The 9,713-nt window shown below is 43.3% G+C and overlaps 1 pseudogene; it reads left to right on the forward strand.

The window, feature by feature from the left end:
- LOC112078348 (tetratricopeptide repeat protein 9A-like) overlaps positions 1–562 on the forward strand; it is a 2,217-nt pseudogene extending 1,655 nt beyond the window's left edge.
- Positions 563–9,713: the final 9,151 nt, after the last annotated feature.

Genomic DNA, 9,713 nt, shown 5'->3' on the forward strand with positions numbered 1-9,713 from the left:
GCATCACCACCATCACCACCAGCACATCATCACCACCATCATCATCACCACCATCATCATCACCATCACCACCACCATCATCATCACCACCATCACCACCCCATCACCACCATCATCACCACCACCATCATCATCACCACCACCACTCATCACCATCATCATCATCATCATCATCATCACCATCATCACCACACCATCCTATCATCAACACCACCAGTCTTCTGTTTAGAATTGTATTAAGCCTGCTGTCAAGCTTAGGCATGAAGATTGAATAAATTCATACTGTCTGTAGCCATTTAGACTGAATTCCTGTTTGACCAAATTCAAATGAACTGTCTCAATCCTTGTTTTGATAATTCCTGTCTTTCTCTCCTCCCAGCGTGCCTGTTGCAGATGGAGCTGGTCAACTATGAGCGTGTGAAGGAGTATTGTCTGAAGGTGCTGCGTAAGGAAGGGGACCACTTCAAGGCTCTGTATCGCTCTGGGGGCCTACTATCACCTAGGAGACTTCCACAAGGCTCTACACTACCTCAAGGAGCCCACAACAGCAGCCAGCAGGTGATTGGCCTTTTCTACATTCCAACTCTGACTACTCGCTGCCCCTCCTCCATTACATTTGAGCTTTTTCAAAGGAGGCGAGGAGAGGATTTTGAGAAATTAAACAAATCCAATTGAGATTCTACCTATGCACATTTCATATATCATTCAATTTGATCAATCCCACTCAATTCTGAAACAAGTGCTCCACAGGAGAGAGGGGGCTGGGATGGTTTTATGACACCTCACGCCAATCGTAAATTGTACTCCTTTTGGTCTCCAGTATCAAGATTGGAATGTCTTTGTTACAGAGACATTCTGCCGCCCAAAAACTCTAACGTCCAAAGAGTGAACTTCGGGACAATATTTCATAAGTTAAGAATGTTAAGAATGGCCGTGGGATCTAAAGAATAATCATGTCATATTTCTTCTTCATTTTGTGATGTTATTAAAAACTGTATAACGAAAAATACGGTAACTTGAAAGACTTTCACACTGTTCATGTCAGGTTTACATGCTTTACGTTGTATAGGAAATATGAAGAACGACAAACTATTTTTGTTAAGATATGAATGTAATTCGAGTTTTCTAACGAGATCATAGTTTTCATGTCCGTTGCACATTTAACTAAGCCACGCCCCCGAATGAGGTCATAAGAGCGTGTCAGTGTGATGGAACACCATTTTCGACCAGAGTGCTTAAAAGGACTCGCTAAGAATTACCATGCAGACATGAAGCGTGAGCTAAACGTTACAAATGGTTGAAACTCTAAGACGGGAAAGCGTGCAGCTGTGGCTACACGTGGAAATGGTTAGAAATGGTTAGAAATGGTGAATGTTGAAATGGTTGGAAATGGTTAGAAATGGTTGGAAATTGTTAAAATGGTTGGAAATTTTGGAAATGGTTAGAAATGGTTGGAAATTGTTAGAAATGGTTAGAAAACTCTAAAACTCTCAACAGAGTGAGAATAGTTATAGAATGTATCCACGATAAATGTTTCTCTATCGTTCTCTTCCCCACCCCTTCTCCATTGTAACAAGCCGTCATATCTTGTCAGTACCATAGGGACTTTTGTCTCATGTAAGTGTGTATGGTATTCTGTGTATTAGTTAGTAAATAAATAATTAAAAACTATTTGTGTAGAACTGAATAATTTAGAAAAGGCTGTGGGTTCTTGCGGTTTCAAGAAGTCTGCGACGTTCAGAATGAGACTGAAAATGAGGTAAGAGTTAGTAAATGAGGTGAGAATAAATGATTTAGATCGAGAATAAGTCCAATGAACGTAAAATGTGCTATATGGAGAGTGGTAATCGGAGAAAGATGCGATAAGACATGCTGCTAATACCACTTCTTTCCCTCACAAATCATTCTCACTAGAGTTGAAGTGTTCACCTTATGACCTACTAAGTTCTAGTATGTTAGCCTTTGATTATGCATGTACTACGATCAATAACACGTCATCCAAGATTATATTAAGATATACCTAGTCATCCGAACATTGATTTATGAACTTAAACTTTACAGTGACCCTCTCAAAAGTTACCTCTGAGGCTATCTAGCAGATCCACAATTGAACTCGGACCGCGATATTGGTTCCAGCTTCACCAGAAAGACTAATAGAATGCACACGTATATCCCTATGAATATATAGCGGTTTACGTATTACACTATTTGTAGTCCTACAAACAACACCAACGCTAATCCTCCCGTGTGACCAGTCCCATGGCTGCACCCTAGTTCTACGCGTTCTGCCTCCAGGCCCAGAAGTAGAAGACGAAGATTAGATCCACTATCTAAATCTAACATACAGACCCAAATATAGGCGTTTTGGTACAAGTAGTCTACACTTAACTCACATCCGCTATTTTATATAGAGTCCCAATGCAGCTACTTAACCGCATTTATTATATATTAACCCACTCACTTCGCTCGAAATTTTTAAGAATAATTACCACTTCAGCATCGACTGTTAAAAATTAATAAAACATCCGCTGTGTCTGCCACTGTCTCATCGCTGTAAAATATGCTCTTAAATAGCTACTCCTCAATGAGGCCGGATTCAATCGCACAGCCAGACGCTATGTACAGCATGCAGCGTGTATAGACATCGACACCGCGGTAATGTTGCAAACTCGCGATACACCACGCGTTACATTTAGTCCGTAATTTGCAAAAGACGACATCTGCAGTCTACGTCATTCTCTAACAGAAGCAGTAACATCTTATAGATTCGGTAGCCAGCCTGACTTACGTCCTTTTAATAAATGCGGGGTGATATTACAATCCACATACCTTGTTAATCTATTTAACCGCTAGTTAAGGATAACCGAACAAATATGACCGTTTTAAAATGTATGCATTCCAGTCCAACGCATTAGATAAAAATTACACATTATATAATCGGGGGCAACTTCTCTACTCCCATTGGTCTACCGCATTTAAAAAGGGTAATGTTACACATTAAAAACGGGCTTAATGTTACCGCATTTAAAAAGGTAATGTTACCGCATTTACAAATGTTGCCATCGCGCTAAAGCACTGGCCTAAACATTGACCTCCATTGTATAATATTCACAGTAGCTATGTGCCAGGTAACATTATTTTAAATGCGGATCAATATCGTTAATGGGTAAAATTACCTTTTTAAATGCTGTAACATTACTTTTTAAACGGTCACTAACTTTTAATGGTAACAAACGCTTTTAAATCTAAATTACGGTAAACATTACCTTTTTAAAAGCTGCATTGTACAAGCGTGCTTGGATTGAATCCGGCCTTGGTGTTTTTAAAGGATATTTACAGATATGCACAGCCACTTTATTCATCTTCTTTATTCTTCCTGACAATTATGTGATTCATACAATGGGTGTATTTTACTACTTGTCACACAAAAGCCTATATGTCGTATAAGAAACAGTTAATGCACTGAAACGGTGCAGCTGCCCGTTCGGTGATGTCAATATCTCCAAAGTTTATGTCGGTGACTAAAGTTGGTAACATGGAGTCAGATGGATAATGCACAGCACTGCCAGTCAAAACGTTGCACAACGTGTAAGAAGGCCAACAACACTTCTGATGTGATAGAGTAACAGAAAACACTGCATGAAGCATTGGCTGCAAAGTGACTCTACTATGTGACTGGATAAATTAGCTAGCACGCTGCTCTCCCTCTCCTCTCCTCCTTCTCTCGCGCTGCTCTCCTCCTCTCCCTCCTCTCCCTGCTCTCCCTTCCCCCCCCTCCTCTCGCGCTGTCCCTCCTCTCCTCCTCCTCTTCCCTCCTCTTCGCCTGCTCTCCCTCCTCCTCCCGCCTCCCTCCTCTCCGCTCCTCTCCTGCTCTCCTCTCTCCTCTCCCTTCCTCTTCCCTCTCCTTCTCTCCTCCTCCCTCTCCTCCTCTCTCTCTCTCCTCCCCTCCTTCCCTCCTCTCCCTCTCTCCTGCTCTCCTCTGCTCTCCCTCTCCCCTCCTCTTCCCTCCTCCCTCTCTCCCTGCTCTCCTCCTGCTCTCCTCCTCTCCCTCTCTCCCTTCCCTCCCCCTGCTTCATGCTCTCCTCTCTCCCTGCTCTCTCCTTCCTCTCCCTGCTCTCCCCTCTCCACTGCTTCCTGCTCCTTCCTTCTCCTCCTCGTCCCTCCTCTCCCTGCTTCCCTCCTCTCCCTGCTCTCGCTCTCTCTCCTCTCCCTCTCCTGTTCCCTCTCTCCCACTCTCCTGCTCTCCATCCCGTCCTTCGCTTCCTCTCTCCCTGTCTTCCTCCTTCCGCTCTCCCCTCTCCCTCCTCTCCTCCTCTCCCTCTCTCCTCTCGCCCCCTTCCCCTTCACTGCCTCCTCCTTCACACAGAGTGTGTTCTTACACCGTTGGGGCCCCGTTTATACCGGTTCTACATGGTTTCTTTGTCCAGATCTTGTCACATTCTCGATGTTGCCCCACATTTTTAGGACAGGTGTAGACCATTAAAAATCCCATTGTTATTGATTTGGGGCTCCGGAAGTAGTCCAGATGTGTCTACACTTGACACTTACATGTGGACTTATGCTATCAGAATACAGATTCACGCATTTGAAAAAGATCGCTTTCGTCGGTTATCTGCTGTTTCAGATCTGGTTGACCACTCAGGATTGTGTTCAGATCTGGTTACAGGGTCAATCGGTGACACGCTCAGGATTGTGTTCAATTTCGCTCCAGTCTGGACGTAACCAGACACATACAGTGGTGACGTCGATCACGCTCCTCCCACAAGTCTACAGAAAACATGGTTTTGGGGCACGAGAGCGTTTCCTTTTCCTTGTATAACGCTCGAGAAATACCGTTCTCTAGCGCGTGACGAACGGTTTGCTGGCTTCATGAATCGAATACTAAATCTGCATAACTTCAAGTCTTAGACACGCCTCTGACAGCATTTTCTGGATATCTTACAAATGTAGTGGATCTGGATTTTTTAAAAGGTTTTTAGTTGTTTGTGTATTTTTTACCTCTTTTCTCCGACAATAATATTACAGTCTTTTACCATCGCGGAAACTCCTGTAGACTCGGGAGAGGTCGAAGGTCGAGAGCCATGCATCCTCCGAAACACAACACCTGCCAGAGCACACTGTTCTTACAGCACTGCCCACTAACCGAAAGGCCACCGCACCATGTGCGCTAGGAAACACTGTACAGCTGGCGACCGTGTCAGCTGCATGCCCCGGCCGCCACAAGACTCGCTAGGACAAGGACATCCCGCCAGCCAAAGGCCTAACCCGGACACGCTGGACCAATTGTGCCACCGCCGCTATGACCCCTGGTCACGGTCGGACTTTCACACAGCCTGGCATCGAACCCGGCGTCTTGTAGTGACCCCCCTAGCACGCGATTTGCAGCCCTTAGACCCTTGTGCCACTCGGAAAGCCCCGAGGTATAAACGAGCTAAGAATCCCACTTTTTTCCAACCTCCCCACTGTTAGAAAATCCGAGCTAACACCAGAACACCGAGCTAACACTTGTTTTAATTTATAGAATTATTTAGATTTTAAAATCTTTGGCAAGTCACGTTAATACATGGGTATTACCGTTACCTATAATAGATATTGTAAAGACTATATTTAGAGATTGAATATAACCGTGTTTACATTGTAAGGCGACGATATTTGCTAATTGTCATACACTTAAAAGAAGCATGTCACAAAATTATGAAAAAAGGCTAGCTTACTTTATAAAAATAAAATGCTTTCTGTATTTGTTTTAATTGTAATAATAGCAAAGCTAATGTGTTTTGTTGTTTGTTTTAAATGCAAGAGGGAAATTCATTCTACAAGACTATCTTTCAAGAAAACACAATCTGTTACAATGAAGGTTCGACTTGATATTCTCGATTACAGTTCATTTTTTGTATTGCACGAATGCTTTAGTATCATCAAATTAGCTCGTAAAACTATAAAAGGCACATGCCAACCAATCAACATTTCGGAAAAGAAATCAATCAATACCATGGCTCTCTCTAAAAAAGAGGAGGTGCAAAATAAAAAATTATAAAAAAACGTGAATTCTCAATTTACTTCAAGCGTTCAACAGAACACATCAACATAAAACATTCTTTATGGTAAAAATATCGCTTCTTCGGTGCTATTACTCTGAACGAGAAGAGCGCGTGAGAGGATGACCCACAATACCTTCCCCTCCTGGTAGTTGTCATGGTGAGATAGATTATAATGAGCCGCCTGGTATTGAACTGCCTGGTATTGAACTGCCTGTACCTGGTTATTAAACTAGCCTGTCATGAACTGCCTGGTTATTGAACTGCGCTGGTCATGAACTGCCGTTATTGAGTCTGCCTGGTATTGAGCTGCTCTGGTTATTGAGCTGCCTGGTCATTGACTGCGCTGGTTATTGAACCTGCCTGTTAGTGAACGCTGGTCATGGAACGCCTGGTTATTGAACTGCCTGGTTATTGAACTGCCTGTTACTGAACGCCTGGTTACTGAACTGCCTGGTTAGTTAACTGCCTGGGTTATTGAACTGCCTGGTTACGTGAAACTGCCTGGTATGAACTGACTGCTTTAAGCAGTGTCTGAGAACTGTCCAATATGCCAAAGGTGCACTACTTTTGACCAGGCCCATAGGAATAGGTGCCATTTTGGACACACACGCGGCACCACGTGCAACAAGGCTAGGAAGAAAGTCACCTAGATGGAAAGAAACAGAACCAGTCTATCGAAGTCACTAGAACCAGCTCTATCTGGAGTCACTAATGGAACAGAACCAAGTCGATCTGAAGTCACTAAACAGTCTATCTGGAGTCACTAGATTGGAACAAACCAGGCTATTCTGAATCATAGAGAACAGAACCCGGTCGTATCTGGATGTCACTAGACACCAGTTCTATTAAGTCACTAGTGTACAAGAAACATTCTTATCTGAAGTCACTGATGGGACAGAACCAGTCTACTAAGTCACTAGGATGAACAAACCAGTTCTATCTGAGTCACTAGATGGAACAGAACCATTCTATCTAAGGTCACTAGATGAACAGAACAGTCTATCTGAAGTCCACTAGATGGAGACAGAACAGCTATCTTGAAAGTCACTAGAGGAACAAAGAACCAGTCGATCTGGAAGTCACTTAGATGGAACAGAAACCTAGTCTATCTGTAGTCCACTAATGCAACAGAACCAGTCATATCTAAGTCACTTAGAACCAGTGTCTATCTGAAGTCACTAATGGAACAGAACCAGTCTACTTAGTTTCACTAAGAACCAGTCTTCTGAAGTCACTTAGATGAACAGAAACCAGTCTATTCTGAGGTCGCTAGAACCAGTCATCCTGAAATCACTAGATGAATACAGAAGCATCTATCTTAAGTCAACTAGATGGAACAGAAACCAGTCTATCTGGAGTCACTAGAACCAGTCTATCTGAAGTCACTAGATGGATACAGAACCAGATCTATCTGAATCAGCTAGATGGAACAGAACCAGTCTTATCTTGAAGTCACTAGAATGAACAGAACCAGTCTAGCTGAAAGTCACTAATGGAACAGAACAGTCTACTGAAGTTCACTAGGATGGAACAGAACCGTCTATTCTGAAGTCACTAGAGAACAGACAGTCTATTCGGAAGTCACTAGATCTGAACAGAACCAGGTCTATCTGAAGTCACCTTAAAACCAGTTCTATCGGACAGTCTACTAGAACAGTCTATCTGAAGTCACTAAAACCAGTCTATCTGAATCACTAGATGGAACAGAACCAGTATATCTAAGCACAAAATAAATCACAGAAAAACACTACAGTAGTTTTCAAGGGGAAAGCAGCATAGTGTACAGTTGTATTGAATAAGACATATCTATCTGCCTGCAGTGGATAGTCAGTCTAGTTATCAGTGGCATAGTCAGTCTAGGTTCTCCAGTGGATAATCAGTCTAGGGTTCTCCAGTGCTAGTCAGTCTAGGTCTCCAGCAGTGGATATTCAGATCTTAGGGTTCCCAGCAGTGGATAGTCAGTTCTAGGGTTCTCCAGGATAGTCAGTCGTAGGGTTCTCCAGGCAAGTGGATAGTCAGTCTAGGGTTCTCCAGTGATATCAGTCTAGGTCTCCAGTGATCCTCTCTTCGGACATGATTAGTTAGTAGTTAGTTGATTAGATAAATAACAGTCATCAGATTAATTAAAGTAAAGTCACGACAATTAAATTAATTTGACAGTGACCCCAAAGTTTACCTGGATGTCAGCAATTCCAATTGGCTGGAAATCGCATGTTTCCCGCTTGAACAGAAGATAATAAAGAACGTTTTTTTGATAAAGCTTTTTCTGTCTTTTTGTATTCCAGACACCAACGTTCTCCGTTACATCCAGCTGACTGAGATGAAGATCCGTCGCTCTGCCCAGAAGGAGAAGAAAGAGACCACATAAACAACCAACCAACTCACTTCCTGTTTTAATAACCCACTCACTTCCTGTTTTAATAACCCACTCACTTCCTGTTTTAATAACCCACTCACTTCCTGTTTTAATAACTAACTCCCTTCTCACCTCACGTAAAATGTGTACTTTCTTCATGTGCCAGCCAGACCTAGTACGCAGCGAGTCTCGTGCCGGGATTCAATCGAAACGCGCTTGACATTTATTGGTAATTTCCAATTGAAGCCGACATCTGCAGTGCTTACTCGAATGCACATCTGTAATGCGGTAACATTACCTTTTTAAATGCGGTAAATCATTACCTTTTTAAATGTGGTACATTACCTTTTTTAAATGCGTAACATTACTTTTTAAATGCGGTAACATTACTTTTTAAATGCGGTAACATTACTTTTTAAATGCGGTATAGCTTTACATTAACTTTTTAAATGCGGTAAATTACCTTTTTAATGCGGTAACATTACCTTTTTAAAGCTGCATTGTACAAGCGTGCTTGGATTGAATACCGGCTTGGTGTTTTTAAAGGATATTTACAGATATGCACAGCACTTTTATTCATCTTCTTATTCTTCCTGACATTATGTGATTCATACCAATGGGTGTATTTTACTACTTGTACACAAAACGCCTTATGTCGTATAGAGAAACAGTTGATGCACTGAACGGTGCAGCTGCCGTTCGGTGATGGTCAATATCTCCAAAGTTTATGTCTGTGACTAAAGTTGGTCAACATGGAGTCAGATGGATAAGCAAGCATCGCCAGTCAAACGTTTTGCACAACGTGTAAATAAGGCAACAACACTTCTGATGGTGATAGAGTAACAGAAAACACTGCATGAAGCATTTGGCTGTAAAGTGACTCTACTGTGACTGAATAAATTAGGCTAGCACTGCTGCTCCTCTCCCTCTCTCCTCCCTCATCCTCTCCTCTCTCCCTGCTCCCTCCTCCTCTCCCTCCTTCCTCTCTCCTCTCTCCTCCTCTCCCTGCTCTCCCTCCTCTCCTGCTCTCCCTCCTCTCCCCTCCTGCTGCCTGCTCTCTCCTTTCCCTCCTCTCCTCTTCCCTCGCTCCCTCCTCCTCTTCCTGCTCTCCCCCTCTACTTCTCCGCCTCCTCCTCGCCTCCTCTCCCTCTCCTTTCCCTCCCTCTTCTCTCTCCTCCTCTCGCGTCTCGCTCTCTCCTCATCCTCTCCTCTTCCCCTCTCACCCTCCCGCTCTCCCTCCCTGCTCTCCTCTCTCTCCCTCCCTCTCCCTTTCCTGCTCTCTTCTTCTCTCCCTGGCTATCGCCTGTTCTCGCTGT

Source organism: Salvelinus sp. IW2-2015, unplaced genomic scaffold (genome assembly GCF_002910315.2).
Source record: "Salvelinus sp. IW2-2015 unplaced genomic scaffold, ASM291031v2 Un_scaffold5562, whole genome shotgun sequence".
In the NCBI taxonomy this organism is placed as follows: domain Eukaryota; kingdom Metazoa; phylum Chordata; class Actinopteri; order Salmoniformes; family Salmonidae; genus Salvelinus; species Salvelinus sp. IW2-2015.